This window comes from Ciconia boyciana, chromosome 15 (genome assembly GCF_034638445.1).
Source record: "Ciconia boyciana chromosome 15, ASM3463844v1, whole genome shotgun sequence".
Classification (NCBI taxonomy): domain Eukaryota; kingdom Metazoa; phylum Chordata; class Aves; order Ciconiiformes; family Ciconiidae; genus Ciconia; species Ciconia boyciana.
The window spans coordinates 5,537,107-5,556,015 of NC_132948.1; the positions used below are offsets into that span (position 1 = coordinate 5,537,107).

At 45.5% G+C, this 18,909-nt stretch overlaps 1 long non-coding RNA gene across 1 annotated transcript; it reads left to right on the plus strand.

Moving 5' to 3' along the window:
* The first annotated feature begins 123 nt into the window (after positions 1–123).
* Positions 124–8,772, plus strand: LOC140659741 (uncharacterized). Its single transcript, XR_012045207.1, has 3 exons — positions 124–231; positions 5,773–5,847; positions 8,669–8,772. It is a non-coding gene; the product is annotated as an uncharacterized lncRNA (long non-coding RNA).
* Positions 8,773–18,909: the final 10,137 nt, after the last annotated feature.

The following is an 18,909-nucleotide window of genomic DNA, read 5'->3' on the forward strand; positions in this document are numbered from 1 at the left end:
TGACACCGAACGCTGAAGCCTGCGTGTCAATCAGGTCTTGGAAGAGACTGCGCTCTGTCTGCTGCACAGACACGTTCGCTCTCTCTGAGGGAGGTCCTCGTGCACGTAGCCATGAATGTGGTGTTTTCCAGGTGGCTGTGTTCTCTCTACGCCGGATGAATCCCTGTGCTGTAAAACGCATGTCCCTGTTCTGCTTCCTAAAAAGATGCATCTGCTGATGTCAGCTTCCAGGTAAGACGCGCAGGAACCTGCTCTCTCCAGCATCTGTGGCCTTTGGCCTCTGCTGGTAGTCAGGCATCCTAAGGAAACTAGAAGTGACCTAAGGCTGTTTTTTTGCTAATCCTTGGTCAGTGTTGCAGATGGAGAAGTAATGGCAGTTTTCCAGCAGGTGAGACCCTCCAGGCCAGCTAGCCAGACAAGAAAAATAAACACAGGAAATAGCACCCATGCAATAAGATAACAGAGAAAGGAGAGGCTGGGAGAGCTTTCTGCTGTGTGTGTCGGGGGGGAAGCACAGGGCTTGGAGCTCTCTCTAACAGGAGCAAGCGGATGTCAAGCCTTAACATGACGGGAGTGGTTACTGCTTGGACAGAGAGGAAAGGAGAAAAAAGGAGGTTTCTGCTTTGGCCGGACAGAGTAGCAGTTGCTCTCCAGGGTACAGGGTCTGTGGAATGAAGATCTCAAGTCCAGATGTGGGGTGAGATAGTGCTTTGCTCAGGGCAGAGACTCTGATTATCTCTGCTCCACCTGGATGTTATCTTGTCTTTCTGTCTCAACAGCAGTTCTGAGGGTCTCTGTGTTGGTGGCAACTCTGCTCTGCCTCACCTGTGAAACCCGTTCCTCTTGGCCTCTGCTTTGTGTCCTGTCCCCCCAGATCCTGTGGGCTTATCAGAGCCTCCACATTGCTCAGAGTTTATTCCTGATGGTATGGCTGGGCACTATTGTGGTGAGGCATCTCATCTGCTAGCTCCATCTCTGGGCTCAGCAAGATGGAGAAGCCACCTGTGGTGCCCAAAATAGCCTCTGCCTGGGCAATCCAATCCAAATGGTGTTGATAGGGATGGGGGATTCCCATGCCTCATAAAGAGGCTTTTGTTGGGAGGATCTAAGCTGAGCTCCAGGCCTTGCCAGCTGTGGAGAGGAGCAGATGGATCTGCAGTATAAAAATAGATCGAAGCAGACTTGTTCTGCCTCTTTTCTTCACCAGCTCAAAGTACAGTCCCAGAGGTGCCTGGTCAGCTGAACCAGAGCAGAGAACTGGGTGCTTTGCAGCTGCCAGTCTGCCTGGAGCCCATTAGCTATTGTCAGAGACAGGAATTTATCTCTCTTCAGTCCCATTCGCCTTACAGCTGCCGTGTGGACAATCTTGTTTGCTCGCAGCTGTTGGCAGCATGTTACATCCCATTTCCCTGGGGCAACACAAGCAGGAGAATGGGGCATTTCTGTGAGACACCCGTGTTCCTAAACTCTGCTGCACCTTGCCTCGAGAAGCAGAGGTATTAGTCTGTGGCTGTGTCCTCTGGACAAGATCTCTGTTCAGCACCTAAGGAAATCTGCTGAAGACGTGCATGTCGTGGGCACAGTTTCAACTAGTTGATTGGTGGATTTTGTGGCATTCGAGACCTCTGTGTATTGCAAATGCAAAAGGAAATCTCACCTTTTCCCAACCCCAGCTACAGGGGGAACGGTTTGGAGTGCTATGACCTTTGTTGTTGCTCCAAGTGACTTGGCTGCTTGTTCCAATGCCGTAAGTTCATACTAAAGCTCTGAGGTTAAAACACCCCCCAAAGGCACCTGAGGCTCATTGTCCTTGGTCTCTCATGTAGATGAAAATGGGATATCCCCTGTGGATACCTCCTGGCCCAGTTGTTCATCCCAGCACTTTCTATCTAGGCCTAGAAATTTTTCAACTCTAAAATACGATGGTTTTGGTGCACAAAACCACTTGCGAGGCTGCATCAGTACTCTGAACAGAGCGGGCAGGATGCGGTCCCCTGCACTGTGCCTGCGGAGCACTGCCGGCCCATCAGTCCTGAGAGATGTGTTTGCATAAAACCCCCTTCTCAGTTGGCATCCCCACTCCATCCCCTCCTGCTAACTGAATAAGGATCACATAGACGTTTCCTGAATGGGCTTTTGTAAGGCACTAATTTGATACACTCAGGGCATCTTCCTGTAATGAATGTTCCTGAGGTAACTGCAGGTGAATTTGCATGGGTGGGTGGGGGGAACGGGGCAGGACTGCTGGCAGAGATAATACTGGGAGGCATAGAAGAAAACCCTTTTGTTCCCATAAATCCTGAGTTTGTTGTGTCTGCTACACTCCCTGTCTCCCCAGCTTCTGCCTCTGCTGTGTGTTGAAGGTGGCTGCACTGTTCCTCTCTTCCTCACTTTTTTGGGCTATTTTTTCCATTTAGTCTTGTGCATCTGTTCTGCTGCTTTTTCATTTTTGCTTTTTGTTTCTTTGCTGTTTTCTTCCCTTCTGCCCTATGTTCTTCTGCTTCCTGAAAAGCTGCATGCTGTGCTGTGTGAGGGAGAGGCACTGAGGCTGGCCATATCTCTCTGCCCCGGCATCCCAGGATGTACTAGCTGATTCCCTGCTATTGCTTTGAGGGAGCCACACAGGAGCAAGAAGGAAAGCGGGAGCAAAGAATAGCACCACTGGGAGAAAGCAGGTCAGAGACTGAGACGCTGGGTGAAGAGGCGGTGTGCAGGCAGGCAGGGCCCTTTTGATGAGAAATTTCCAAGAGGCCGCAGATGACGGCTGTGGAGATGACTGCTCTTTTGGTTGATTCTGCTCTCCTCTTCGTGCTTTGCACTTCTCAAGTGCCGCTGAGGTAGTCTCGCTTTTTGACTCAGACGCTGCCTTTTTCTTTGTACCAGAGGAGTCTTTGACACAGAAAGTCTTTACAGTTTGTAGGCACTTACGCCATGAACCTGAGATACTGCTGTTATGGCACTGATACGGTAGAGGGGCCCAGGGCGAGTGGTGCGGGAAGAGCCTGGGCTTCTTGCTCCTAAGGCTCGGGCTGCAATCACAGCAGTGGTACCTGCAGTCCTGGGCCTGGACTCTCCCAGCACTCTGCCTACATTCGCTGCCTTGGCAGATCTGCTTTCCAGTCCATGCCTACTCTTTCGGGATTTTTATTTTCATCCTCAGAGAAGTAAAAGCTTTGTAACCTTTGCCTTCCTGCCCTCTTCTTTCTTACCTTTCACCTAAGAATCACATCCTAAAGGGCCTGCTCAGCCACCAGCTTTAAAGCACTTGTTGGTCCTTGCCGACAGGTTCCCCATGCCGTGGCAGCCCCAGCATCCGCACGGTGCTATTTTCCCGCGTGTCCCAGGACTCCCACCAGCTGCCCTCTCCGTGCTCCCTTCCAGCAGCTCACTGGCACAGCTGTGTCCATCCCATCGGCACATCCAGTCTCAATAGATCCTTGATCCCAAAAGTCACCCTGACTGTCTGAGTGCTCAGGAGATGGCTTCGTCCTAGATTTCCAAGTGCTACCACAACTTAAATCTTCAGTACGTGCACTTTTCCTATACATATGCAGGTTGCTTTAGCCAAGGAAGCAGACAGCACTGTTGTTCAAGTGGAGGGAAGGCCTCCAGCCTCACTCCTTCTGTGATAGTTTCTCTTCGGGAATATTCTTGATCACGGACCCCTGTGCTCTCATTTGGTGCTGGGAGTCAGGAAATAGCGGTAGCACCGAGCCTTTCCACTTATTTACAGCATTTCCTTCTGCTTGCTGGGGAAGCAGAAAAGGGCTGTCTAAAGGGCTTGTTTTTTTTCTGAGCAAGTTGGATTTGCCGAGTAGAGGCAACTGCTGTGGCTCTAACTTGGGAAGCACATGGTGGGGAAAAGGTAACTTCTGGAGCCTGGGGACTTGGAGTTTTCCTCACAGATCCAGAAACCCTGGGTTGTCAGAACTGCAGACACCAAACCACCGGGGATGTGCCAGTAGACAGACTAGGAAGCATCTGCCTTGCATTTCAATAGCGTAAACTTGACATTTCACCCCGACTGTTTCTTTAGCTCCTTGACGTTTGGTATTTACAGAAATGTTTCAGCCACTAACTTAATGGGATTCAGCTGACAAAATGGCCGTCTCGTCTCTAGTGACTGTCACGAGAGGTCTCTGTGCTTCACAGGGGAGCTCAGTGTCACACCCACATTCAAGAGTTGGAGGCTGTCATGGTGCAGAGGTGGGAAGGAGCCTTCATGGCGATTTCCAGCAGCACAGCAGGAAAGGTGGGACCAAAACTGGTGGCTCCAGCAGTCCAGTTCAGACCTCACTTCCATCTCCGCATCCCCAGTGAAACTCTAGATAGAAACCAGGATCTGGACTAAACGCGTGTTTTGATCGCTGTGTTTTGTGCCTGATGCCCTTGGTGCAGGCTGTTAACGGCCAGGCTGTACAGCAGGGGAAACAACCTCCAAAACACAGCCCTTCTTAAGCCCCAGATTTGGGCACCTAACTTGGTGTAATAATTCAGCAGCATTTGTACTGCAAGTGCAGTGTGTGTATAGTTGTACCTCTCTTTTTTCTGATGACCACGAGGGTCATTTTTACTTTTATTTTTGGTTGTTAAACTCTGACAGGATGCTTGAGCTGGAGGACAGAGAGCACGGAGAGCTCCCTTTGCTGTCTGTGGGCTTTCAGGTTCCCAACTAATTCAGTCCCCACTTAGATTAAATGTTTTGCCAGGGTGGAGATGACATTGGAAGCTGTTCAGCCCATAGATGACTCTGTAAAGGGCCCATATCAAATACAACGATTGCTGTTAATGTGCAAGGCGCAGTGCTACCCTGTGAGTAGCTCTGCTGGCTTCTGTGGCACCGTGGTCACAGCCTGTGTGTGAACGTGAATTCAGGTTTGGACCCAGTGTAATATACCATTGAGAAGGGATGGACAATGCAGTGTTGGTATTCAGCAGAGGATGAACTAGACTGGGGGACACTCATGCAAGAGGTCTGCCCCGATTAGGTAACGCCTGCGCTGTGTCATCCTGCGGGAGCCCAGAGGAAATAAAATCCTGCTCAGTTTTGGGTAGAAAGCTCAGGTCTGTAAAGCAGCTTGTTCTGTTGACTTCTCCAGTCATTTACTTCAGGCAGGTTTCCCCACTCTTAAACAAGACAGTGATGGAGACTCAGTTGTCTTCACCAGGACACTGCTCCCCAAGATGACACTACTAGACTCAGCATCAAGACTAAGGCCCTTAGGGAGGTGCTAAGAAGTCAGGTGGGAATGGGGCAACCACAAAGGATTTTTAAGAGCAAAAGTGCCTCTAAATTAGTCTGAATGCTGGGCTTATTAAGCCTATTAGCCCAGGTCCTTATTTGTTCCGGTGTAGCCTGAAAACGTGACTAGCTGAACTGGACAGTGCCTTGCCAGAGTGCTTGCAGCAAGCTGGGTGGCAACTCTTCTCTTTGCCTTGGACAGCTCAGTATGGCCTCTCACCTCATGTTTATGAGGCCTCCTTTTTCTTTTGGAGGGTCTTCCCCTTTGCTTGCTTGCTTGCTTTCTGTCGTGTGTCGTCCCGTGTGTGTCCCCCCGCCGCTCTCTCTCTCTATGCAGACCACATTTTGGAATTGTGCTCAGGAAGACATTCCTGTGTTTCTCAGCTGTAACATAATCGATCCTTTGTTATGGTATTTCAGTTAGGTGCCCCTGAAGGGTGAGCAACTCTGGTCAGGAGCAACAAGACTTTCTCGCTCTGACTGTTCACTGGCCTGGCAACTCATAAAAGTGCTATTTTTCTTCACCTCAGTTAAACTGCTAACGTGTCCCAGCATGCACAAGACGCGGAGGCTCAATAAACCCAAAGGGCTCATTGTTAAACAAGGTAAGTCATCCTAAGAGGCCGGGCATTAGATGGTTTTCAATGCTTCCCTCTGTTGTTTGTCAAGGATCAGGCAGCGAGGTGATGTGGCAGAACAGTCCATAGCATGAATGGAAAACACTGTGTTCCTGTTCCCTGTAAAGGCCCAGGAATAGCCACCTCGGTGCTTCCTGTGTCTGGCTGATGCTGAACCATCAAAGAGACATTTTCTGTGGGTTAAATTGAGCTCTCTGCTTCTTAAATATTTCTTTTGCTGTTAAGTTTGGCCCTTGCTTTGCTAGCAGCTGTACACATTGAACAAGCTAAAAAAGAATACAGTGTAAAAAAGTTAGACATAGAAATAAGAGAAAGCAGTAACAGAAACAACAAGCACCAATTTGATCGTGTGTCTGAGTTCATCCAGACCATATGGAAGCTGTGAATTTTAAGCAGGCAGCTGAGAGACAAAATGGTAGTCATTTTAGAAGTTTTGTTTGAGTGTATGAAAGTAAGTGAGAACATACTTATAGGTCAAGCATACATGGGTGAGGGAAGCTGAATCCCTGGCAAATCAGAGGCAGGAGGAAAGAATGGGATGCGGAGGTCTAAACTGGGAAGGGTTATTACCTGGGACATGAATATTTTGTTTAATGCATAAGGAGATGGAAAGGGGAAGAAAGGCCACAGGCATACTAATTATTTGCAAATTGCACCGTCACCTTTCCCTCTGCCCAATTTTAGACATTGTTTGGTGCAGGCAGCAATACATGTGCATGCTACATCCATCCATCTTCATGATAGCTGGGTTAAATTGCACAATCATTATGAATACCATTTGCAGGCAACTCTTATTGCTGCTCCCAGCCTCTGTCCAATAATCTGTGGCTCCAGGGTCTGGGCGCTAACATTTTGAAACTGTGGTCAGTCGGAGAGTATTTTTATGCTGCTGCTCCTCTCACCTTTTTATTCCATCATTCTGCTAAATCACTGTGTTGTAAGTAAGCCTTCTTCTAGGACTGGTAAATCAAGATCTTGTGATTCAACATGACTAGAGAATGGTTCTTTGTACCTGTAAGAAGTGAGGAATCCTTCCACTAAGATTTTGCTTCTAGCCTTGGGGAGAACTTCCACACTGAAAACTACAGCTTTGTGTACACAAAACTTCCCAGGTAGTTTGGTAGTGGTTTCTAAAGAGGGCTTGCTTATGGTGGAAAATTACACTATATTAGAAGGAAGCTTTGAAGATCTGTAATAGTTAACACGAAATTAAGCACATAATGTGAACAGAGAAGCATGGACCCATCAGATGTAGAATCATAGAATAGAATCATAGAGTCGTTTAGGTTGGAAAAGACCTTTAAGATCATCAAGTCCAACCGTTAACCCAGCACTGCCAAGTCCACCACTAAACCATGTCCCTAAGCACCACATCTACACAGCTTTTAAATACCCCCAGGGATGGTGACTCCACCACTTCCCTGGGCAGCCTGTTCCAGTGCTTGACAACCCTTTTGGTGAATAAATTTTTCCTAATATCCAATCTAAACCTCCCCTGGCATAACTTATGCCATTTCCTCTTGGAGGCCATTTCAACCTGGGAGAAGAGACCGACCCCCACCTCTCTACAACCTCCTTTCAGGCAGTTGTAGAGCGCGACAAGGTCTCCCCTCAGCCTCCTTTTCTCCAGGCTAAACAACCCCAGTTCCCTCAGCCGCTCCCCATCAGCCTTGTGCTCCAGACCCTTCCCCAGCTCCGTTGCCCTTCTCTGGACACGCTCCAGCCCCTCCATGTCTCTCTTGTAGTGAGGGGCCCAACACTGAACACAGCATTCGAGGTGCGGCCTCACCAGTGCCGAGTACAGGGGCACGATCACTGCCCTAGTCCTGCTGGCCACACTATTTTTGATACAAGCCAGGATGCCATTGGCTTTCTTGTCCACCTGGGCACACTGCTGGCTCATGTTCAGCCGGCTGTCAACCAAAACTTCCAGGTCCTTTTCCGCCAGGCAGCTTTCCAGCCACTCTTCCCCAAGCCTATAGCGTTGCATGGGGTTGCTGTGGCCCAAGTGCAGGACCTGGCACTGAGCCTTGTTGAACCTCATACAGTTGGCCTCGGCCCATCGATCCAGCCTGTCCAGGTCCCTCTGCAGAGCCTTCCTCCCCTCAATCAGATCAACGCTCCCGCACAACTTGGTGTCATCTGCGACCTTACTGAGGGTGCACTTGATCCCCTCGTCCAGATCATTGATAAAGATATTAAACAGAACTGGCCCCGATACTGAGCGCTGTGATAGTTAGTGTATCATATTTGTGCACACTGAATGCAAGGTCCAAGTGAATGCAATTCCTCAGGACCGCAGCCTAACTTGATGTTGTTTTGCAGTGCTGAGCAGCCCTTTGGTATAATTACTTCTTCCCTCCCAAAGCCTGAACATCTGGATTTATGGTGACAAAAGCAATCCAATGAGGAAGGAAATGAAAAATGGTACCCCTGTGTATTAGAAAAGAGGCTGGGTATGGTCTGAGTCACCGCACACGTAAGAGACACTCTGGCATCCCCCAGCTGTCCCATCCCACAGTAACAGTACCACTGCTGCTCTCCTCTGTTGGGAACCGCTGCTCACAGTGACTGCTTCTCAGCATAAACATCTTTAAAAGCCCCTCTGCCATCATCTGTAAATGGTGATCCACCAGCCACTCTCAATGGGAACTACTGATATTAACCCCTACCATTCTGCCCTAATATCAGTTTATTCATTGACTTCCTATGTTTTAGGTGCATGTCTGTTAATTTTCACCTACCACTGCCCACCTCTCTGGGGAAACATATAGCCTTTGTGTTACAGGATAATAAAAGAACTATTGCTGGAGGGGATGCAGCAGTAATAGAGATGAACACTGTCTTCCCGGGACAATTATGAATTTTGGTGCCTCTTGAAGGAGCCATATGGACCCTACTCACACATCTTCAACTCTGCTTGAAGTGCCTGATAATGCTCTGCTGAGTCAGGGTGAGGAGGGGAAGATGGATGGGTAGGATGATTTTTCTGATGAACACAGGAGGAGAAGGCTGTGCTAGAGGGACTTCCCAGGGCACAGCCTGGCTTGGTGGAGGCTTTTAAAAACTATTTTATTTTAGTCAGTTCCTGGAACTGAGCTGATGTTGGTGGTTGTCATTATGCCGGACCAGGAGGAACTGAACTGAGCATCAACATGTTTGTGAGTGACATGCTTGTGACTGCTTCCTATTGTGGAACAAAAGATGTAAAAGGTGAGTAAGCAGGTAGTACAACATGGATATGAAGTGTTTGCAGGCTCCCTTTTGCTCTGGAGACCGAATCAAGTAGAGTGTGTGGTGGGGGAAGATGTGCTGTAGCATTGCCTTTTGCCAAGTAGTGCCTTTTTTTCTGCTACCACTGATAAAGGGGAAAAAAAAACGCTCCTTTACTGTCACCAAGCGCTGTGAATAACCTATCTGATCAGTTAGAGGTCTGATTTGGTAAGGAGGCTCTGGGCTAGCGGTTTATGGGACAATGTGCTATCCCAGCTCTTTATCCCTGCATGCCCTAGTTATCCATCACACACCCCTGCCACACTCACTCATTCCCTGCTCTCCTCTTTCTTACGCCTGTGGGTGGACCATGTCTTGCAGATGATCCGTCCAGGGAGCATGTGTTATGTTTCCCTCCAGTTCATGTAACTTTGGGGATGTTTGTTCCCCCACCAGTTATTTATGAGATCCTGTGAAATGTAGGGCGTGAGGTAAGTGGATATCTCCAGGCATGCAAATGAAGGGGGCTATGTATTGTTTCCAAAAACATTTCTTTCTGCGGTGTAAAAAGGAGAAGGGTCCTTTGCTCAGGGTCTTTCTCACCCAGAGTTGCTTCTTGGAGAGAAGCAAGAGCTAGTGCTCATATTGTTGCCAGTGATTTTGTTAAGTATTCCCCCAGGAGGTCCTACATATCTTTGACGCAGGCTCATTTGTTTGTGTGTTGGCTGCCTCCATCCCCATCAGTGGTGCTTTCTCTCTCTCCTTGTCTCTCGTCTCCCAGTGCCTTCTATCCCTACCAACTTTAAATGGCATCTTTTGAATAATCTTTGCTGACCCAAGCTTAGTTGTAGTTGCTGCAGGGGTTGGGAAGGATCCACAAGCAAGGAATGTTCAGTCCTTGGGGTCATGGAAACCAGCCAGGAATTTCTGCTCTCCCATTCCCAGGGGCATGAGGAGCCTGCAGAGGAAAACCAAAGGTGACCATTTCCTCAGTTTAAATGTCGTTGACCTGAATTGGAGATGTTTTCCAAGACTTTTTAAGATCAAGAGAGCAGTTTTGGAAATATGACTGATAGCTTGATGGAGGAGAAGTGATCATTTCAAATTATAGAGTTCTATAATACAATATAGGAAATTGTCGTTTGAGAAAAGAAAGATTCAGGCACTGTTGTCATTTGAAAAAAGAAAGCATCAGGCACTGTCTCTTTCAAGCCTTCAGAGCTTTTTTCCCAGCCACTTGATACATGTGTGTGGCTTGTTCAGTGAGAGAGCTGGGTATTAAATGGCCAGGTATCATTTCTTGCATGTATGAACACAAAATACCAAGAGGGACTAAAAAGCTAGCTATATGCCATATGATCACTGAGGATACCGTGTTACTTGGAAGGAGAAAGGAGGTGACAGTGGGACTAAAGCTGTCTCTTTTCTGTAAGACTGATATTTTAACAGCTCTCATGGGAGGAAGGACATGTTCAACCTAATAGGATAATGGAATAATATGTTGAACATATCAGCTTTGACACAGACCAGCTGGTGGATGTAGACACAAATAACCTAAGGAAAACAAATTTGAAATGTTTCAGGAAATGGCTATATGCATGCTGTGCAGTGGGGGGGCAGGAGGGTGCCTTGTATGTAAAAGAAAAAAGATAAAAGCCCCTCTCTTTGGCTGTGGGAGGAGTGTCTCACTCATTCCTGGAAAGGACTACATTCCATCCTTAATGATAGTTGGGGCTATAAATTTAGTACTGTCTTCTCCTCTAGACCCACAGAACTGTGAGGTTGGACCAAAGGTCCAGTATGGAGTCTAGCTGGTAAACAGAAAAATCCCCAAAACCAAACAAACCCCCCTCCTACAGTTACTGTCAGAAATTTCCTCAGAAATTACTGGTACGGTAACTATTGCTCAGCAGGAAACTTATCTCCACCAGTAGGTCCTCCACTATCTCCTCCCTTCCTTCTTTCTGCTGCCTTTCTGTTTCTTGTCTTTTCATCTCTGTCCAACTAGTTTAAATTCCAGTCTCCGTAGACTGCTGTCCAGCAATTAAATGGTTAACACGGACTTTTTATTTCTGTCTTTTTTTTCCTTCATAAAGCCAGTCTTTGAGTTTTGGAGCCCAGCGAGATACCTGGGTGGAAGGTAATTACTCTTCTCAGAGCTTTGATTTCAGGCTCTCTGCAGACTTCAGCAGATGCTATTTCAGCTGCTCCATTCTATTCATGTGTGAATTATTTTCTTTAAAACTGTGAAAGATAGAAATGTACTTTTCTTTCTAAATTAAAGCTCAGATCCTGAACTGGAGCACATCAGGCAAACCACAGCCAGTTGGTGGATGAATGCATAACCATAGAGGTAACGTGATTCCTTCAGTGCCTCTCTCAGGTCAAGAGTTAGGTATTGTGTCTTCAGGCAACATGCAAGTCTCTTCTGTGCTTACAACCCAACTGGCCAGAATTCGGTGTGTTGCGTGACAACCGTAATAGGTGATTCCAGGTTCACTCTGCTGTGGCTAGGAACAAGAAGACATGAAAGACAGTCAGTGATGTAACCTGCTAACGAGCCTTTGAAAGATGACGAAGATACCCAAGATCTTGAAGAGGCCAATCAATCCTCCCCTTCTCCCCTCGGTCGCTGCGGATTCACTCTTGCCCTCTCTCTCTCTCTTTTAAGTCTTCAGCTCATGCCATTACAAGTCAGCAAGCATTTGCATGTGCTCAAGCAGGACAGTGGAACGTGTTACACTCTTCATAAACGCAGCTTCCTTCTTCCTCATTTGCCAACAGCATGTCAGCAGCAAGTATCACTTTCTTTTGCAAGAATGGCTTTTGGTAAAGGTACACTAATGAGATATACTCCATTGACGAGTTATTTCTGGCACAGACAGAGCTGGAAGGAAGTCAGCATTACACACACTCTTTGGCCTGGGAAGGTCTGAGAACCCTTTAAATACTTGGCTCAGAAATGGCTCTTTTCCTTTTATCTAGGAGATTTTTGCTTTCCTGTTAAGTTAATTAAACTTCTGTTTTGTCTTCCTCATGCCCTTTTGCCAGCATCTAGCCTTGTCATGAAGACACTAGTTCAATAACCATCATTTATAGTGTCAAGCTTAGGTTACTACTGTTTGTTTGCCAAGTGCAGCTGCAACCGTCTGCCCAATTTCACATGTTGCTGTGAGGCAGAGATATTGGCCTTCACTACACAACTGTGCTGTTGAGGCTTCACAATGTCCCTTCCATGAGCTGTCCTTAAAAGATGTCACGCTTTGTCGTCTTCCCACTTCTCTGAAAAAAAGGGCTTGTTTACAGTGGACAACTGATTTGGATTGCAGTGGAGTCTCCAGTTCAAGTGAAATATTACTTCTGGTTAGCAGCTTGTATGGATATTCTCACTTTGGAATAAGAGTATGTTACTCAGAAATAACTTCTAAAGCAGATCAAATTATTTTGAAGCAGAAGTTTCCAGGCTGGGTGTCAATGTAAGTCCCCATACATAAAACCCCTGAATGCCTGAAATCTTGAGAGACTGGGTTCCTGAGTGTCTGGGGGTATGCATCAACTCACTGGACAAATTCAACTGAAGGGTTGAAGCCCCCTTTCCCACTTCTGTAGCACAAAACTGTGCTCCCACTCCTGTTGCAGCAGCGTGATCCCACAGATTCTCCCTTTTTCCTTCCCTTCCCTGCCACCCAAATCACACTGCAGCCCTAGTTACTTCTGGTCTGTGGGAGCCGTGAGTTGAATAGCTTTGGTCAGAGATTAACAGGGAAGCATTTTAATATGTTCTGTCTTTGGGCCAGTCCATGCAATCTGCACTGGAGGTCCTTTTTGGACAGTGCCTGTATGTAGAGATCTAAGAGGTTTTCCATAATAATCCTAGTGGAAGGAAGGGTCTCATCCTTTCTGAGGGACAGGCCTTATTAGAATTTCTTGGTTCACAGCTTGAATGCCTTCCCAGAAATGCAAGATGTTGACTGTTAGTGGATCTTGTTATTCCTTTTGTGCTGCCAAGTGTGAAGCTAAAGATTAATGTAGCCCTTTATTGACTGCTGTGTGCAGGCTTTGACCTGCCTGAAGAATATTCAGTGCCTGTCCTAAAAGTTACCCATTAGGCATTCAGTTCAGTGGGCAGGCTGAAGAAACGAACCTCTTCAACCTCCTTGTTGAGTTGCTTTGAATAACATCAAACCCATACAATTGAGAGCCAGAGTGGTGTATTGAATTATTTAATACTATTACACTGTTTAATACTATTTAATACTATTTGTTACTGGCCAAGCTGCTAGCCAAAGCTGTCTCACCTATAAAATAATGGGGTTTGGGCCATCTAATAAGCTCACCTGAAGCAATTTACAGTTTTTTGCAGGAAATAATTTTTCAGTGATTTTTTTTTCTTTTTTTTTTCTTAAGGGCAGTGTAAGGCTCCTGTATTCTGCATTTGTTTTTAACTTGGATAGTTCTGAGGTAGCTTTTGGGGATTACTTTACACTCAAATCCTTTATAGAGGGCTAAATGACTGAAAATTGTCCTTTTCAGAATTTCAAATAAGTTCCCATTACTTTCTGTATCATATCCCTATCAACCCTATCAAATGCTTTTTCAAAGTTTATAGAATTCAGATAGACCCTCCACTCTGAGGGGAAATCCTTGAGGATTTTCAAGTTAGCCACATGATACATTCAAAACCATCTTTCTCAAAACCAGATGATTCAATCCTAAATTAGATGTCTGTTAATTCCATTCTCTAACAATATTCTTGCCAGGAATCTGGCGGTATAGAAACATCGTGTTCCAGACTCTGCCTCATCTCTCCAGCTCTTACGCTTTGAAATATCTAATTTCTGCAAGGATTGAAACAAGAGATCTTTCTCCTGCTATGAGGGGAGGGACATCTTCCTCTTCCCCGATTATACCTAAAATTCATTCATTTTGGTATAGACTACTACCCGCTTTGATGAAGGATTAGAACACTCTATTTATAGTAGGTGCTTAAAGACCGGGCTTCCTGAACCCGTGGAAAACAAATGCGCCAGATTTTATTCTTTTGTTCTTTTAATAAACTGTCCGTGAGATTCTTCCCCTCCCCTCCTTTCCTGCTGGTTTACTTGCATTCTTATATGTTCAGTGTTTTTCTCTCCTGTCTTTGTTCCAGTTTATCAGCAATTTACACACAGTTGTTTCCCAGACTCCATGATTTCAACAGCAAAAATAACACTGACCTTTTGAGCCCATGAGCAATCTTGTTGGTGGTAATTTAGCAGAAAGTTACAGTAATGAACAAGAATGCTGCTCTTAAATGTTAGATCATTAAATGTGTTTTATGAGTGTTTATTACTTCTTTAATGCACTTCCTGGGCACCAGGGAGATAGCCATATTCCAGGGAAAATGTTTTTAATTGACAAAAGTGGTCAATTTGTGAATCTCTTCTGGTTTAAAGATGTATTTTCAGGTGTGATTTAGTCAAAGCAAGCAAGGAGGATGTTTCTAGCTAGAAAGACAATAGCACTAACAACAGAAGGACCCTTCCAAAAGTACCTTAACTCTCTGAAAACTTTGAGCTGGGCTTTTCCTGTGGGAGGGAGAGAGGTGAGGAGGGAGGGAGGCGAGGAGGACGGGGAAGGTAACTGAAAACTTACATTTCACTCCCCAGACCTGGGGCTGGTTAGGGACTTCTTTGGTCCCAGGCATGCCTGAGAGCAGACAAAACGTATTGTCAACAATAAACTTCCTCAGTTTTCAGCCACTTCCCCTCACCCAGGCTTCAGAACAGCAGGAAGCCAAGAGCGGATGACATAAAGCCAACTATATGAGGTTTATAATTTGGCTCTTCTGCTCTATAGGTGATTGTACCTGTGGCTTTTGCAGAGTCCATGGGAAAGGCAGGGAATCTAAATGCAGACCAGAATTTTCCATCCATATCAAAATCCTCAACTTTGCTTTGGCTTAAGTTTACGGACATACCCATTTCTAAAACTGGTAAGAATACTTGTAAAGGTTTAAGTAGAATTAGGAAAAGAACTCTCTGTCTGTAACCAGTGTAAAGGCAAAAAAACCCCAAAAAACCCAAACCCCCCAAATCCCACCGAAGCTAAGTGTTATTAGCAAGAGGTCACAGTACAAAGAGTGACTTTAAAACAGAGAATGTTGCTTTTCCCTCATCACAGCACACTTAAAGCTCATTTGTCTCAATGTATAAACCAAAGCAGGACAGAAAGCAAGTTTACCGTCTTCCTTCTTTTAGCTATGTATTAAGTAGCATGAAGCCAGTGTTTTATCTTCCCCCTATATTTTAGACCTGTCTCCTCTCTTACAACTTTTATTATGCTAATTACCCTTCACTGCCTGTCTCTTACACTTGAAATGTTTTGAATGAGGTATGTTCCAAGATAATTGCTTTATATCTCCATATGAAGCAAGGGAATCTGTATTTGAGGTGAAGTAATGTAAAGATCTATTTCAGTGATCTATTTTGCAGTACAATTCAGTACTTTATTTTGTGGCCACTGGAAAAGGACAGTGTAGAAGGTCATTTTAAAGGGTGTTGCAGCATCTAGAAAGCAAGCTTAGTAAGAGCATTGATATAATGTGGCCTTGCAGGATGTGTCTGGGTCCACGTCCACCTAAATCCCTTGATAGGTGTTAATAACAAGCAGCATGACCCTGCGGGTGATCTGAGACAGTTATTGCATTAGGGACATGAGTTATTCATTTATTTAGCTGCTCTGGGGAACTCTGTGCGACCCATTTCAAGGAATGACAGCAGAAGAAAGTGTCTGGAAACATGATTCACATGACAGTGGCAGGGTTTGTAAGAAGCTGAGTGTTTCAGAGGGAGTATATGTACATACTGCTAACTTAGGAAGGAAAGACAGAAACGCTGCCTACAATCCTGCCTACTAGCTCTGATACGTGATGCTGTTCAGCCTTTGCTCCTATCTTGGGTTACAGTGGAAAGATTTTGTTTGTTTGTTTAAATCTTTTCTTGGGTCTTTCCCAATTTTAGCCTGAACTCTAGGTATTTGGCTCTTAAATTCAGCCTCCAGGGTGCTTCTGAGTAATGCTAGGGTGCTGTTGTGGGGTTTTACAGGAACTCTCGGGAACAGCCTTGCAGCACAGAGTGTGTGGACCAGTATTACCAGAACCCAGTTTTAGCTCTGAGGTGGTACCTGTGCAACACAGGGTTTCAACACAGAAGCACACAAGAACTGCTTTCTGTACAGATTACACTGTGTGGTCCTGACTTCTGTTTCTGACTTTCTGGACCACCCTGACTGAGGGCAATAGAGATGAAAAGCACGCACACTTCAGAACTGTTTTGTAGGAATTTCCCCTCATTTTAAAGAACTTTTGTTCAATAAAATACTTATTTTCCTCTAAACCAGCTATTACCGCCTGGGTTCATATCAAAAGGTTCAGCTATTTCCCAAAATAACTACTTGGTCCAGGTAATGCAGAACCAGGAAGAAGTTTAAATACAGAGGTTTGAAGAAGTCAAAACCAGAGCTGGGATCTGGATTCAAGCATCATACTTAACAGATAATTGCAATGACTGAGGTGGAACATTCAGACTTAAACCCAAGCTCTCTAATATGCTTTGTCTGGGATATGGAAGGCATCTTCCTTTATTAGGTTACTTTCCTGCTCCACATTAACATTTCATGCTTTGAAGGTTTATTGTGTTGGCTAGAGTTATACCTTTATATACGCGTAGTCCCTATGGAATAGCCTGATCTCCTTTCATCGTTATTAGTAATTCTAGGCTTGTCATTTCCTATTCACGCAGTCTGGACCTCACTGCGTTGTTGCAGGATGGTTGATATGGTGCACAGGAAATGTACTGTTTTTTCAGGTCTCGACCATTCGTGAGTATTCTTTTCAGGGGCTTCAGTTTTATTGCCATGAAGTCCATTTCCTACATGTAGTACAATTTACTAAATTACAAACAAACAAGGCACCAATAGAGAAGTCAGTGAAAGTTCACACTAAGAATAGAAGCTTGAAGAGAAAAGTTCATTTATGTGACCTTCTTCAGGAGCTGGATACAAAATAGACCTGCTGTTTTTCCCTTTAATTTGCAGTCCAGGCAGAAACGAACTTGAACAGTTCCCAGAGAAACTCAGGCCCTTCTGTTTGTTTCTACGAATCCTCCAGAAATGCTTTATCTGTTAGCTGACATCCTGAGTATGCCGATATGGGAATGAACTGACTTGCTCTCCTAATTTCCCTCTTGTATTGTCAGCTGATTTTTGCATTGATCTCCTGTTCTGCAATGTTTAAAGATCTGCCAGCCATGAACAGAACAAAACGTTACTGATACGTACCTTTAAAATTGGCCATTAAAGCACATTAGGATCATCAGATGAAAAATACCATGTAAGTATCAGTCACTGCTTATTATTGCCCTTTAGAAATATGTTTGGGAAAGGAAAATAATTCCTAAGAACATGTTTTTAGGCCGTTGGTCACGAACAGGGAGAAGCTACACTGATGAGTACGGGGCAAATACTTACGCAATATACTAGCTATCCAGACTTTTAAAAAGTTCCTTCCTTTCAGATGATGGCTTTTTTCTTCTCCTTCGTAGTCAGCATTTTTGTTTTATAGCATACTATCATCCCTACTTTTAGCTTATCTTGAAAAATCCCCCAAAGATTAAAGGATTTTCCCGACTGCTGTCTAAAGGAGTCAGTCCGCTCTTTAGGAGTTACTCCAAAGAGTTCCTGCTCCTAACAAAGCAGCAGAGCAGCGCGTCTGCCCTGGTGCACTTGGCGTACAGAGCATCACTGCAACTTCTTGGGTTAAAAAGGGTGGATTAGAGCGAAAGAATCACATATCTCAAAATGCCTTGATGAAACCAGACTATCCCTGGACACTTTCTGTTTATAGTTAAATATTAGACACTCTCTCCCTGACATTCTTTTTTTATTTAGCCTAAAAGGCTTAATATTTAACTCAAAATACCTAACAACTGCAGATGCTAAGTGCTGAATGTTGTTACATCCTCCAGAATACACATAAACCAGTGCTTAAACTTGGTGTGATATATTTAGACATGTGCAGCCATCCCTGGACTGGGTAACTGGTTTTCTCATTCAAATGAAGCGCTTACGTTCTGAATTTCAGTTGCATTTTGAAGCAAAAGGCACAGCCAATAGTTTGGTGGGAATAACTGGTTTAAACAGGGTGTCCATTTGGTACCTGCAGAAAGAAATATCCTTTATTGAGATGCACTTTTCTTTGTCCCAAATCAAGGTCTTAATTTGATCCTGACTGGCATTAACTTTGGTTTTGGGATGAATTCCTAATTATACTGGGCCTCAAATCCATGTTGAGGACAAACTTATTTTTTATTACTGGCCCCTGTTCCAAGTCTTATTGCAACTAAAATGCGTATCTGTGAAAACCATTGCCATTTTATGACTTCCCTATTTCTAAGACTTGTTGTTGAATGGTATCGTTGTAAAAAGCTCCTAAAGATGCTCCGCTTTTAGATGAGTTATTTCTGAGGCTGAGGACTTGGTCCAGAAGTGGCAAGTAGCCAGGAAGGGCCGCATCCATGCCTCTTTAACCCTTTGGGGCAGCTCAGGGTTAGCCACCAGAGCACAGGGCACACATCCCAGCCAGCCCTGCGGGGACCGGCCCTACTGCTGCCGCCTGCGCCCCCGGGGCTCTGCGCCCAAAGCCCTCCGCGTCCCGGCCGCCACGGCCCAGCGCCTTCGCGGCCCCGGGGCTGAGCCGCGCCCGCCAAAGCCCCTCTGAGGAGAAAGGGGCGTGGCCCGCCGGGGGCAAAGTCCGCGGAGGCGCGCGCGTGCCTAACG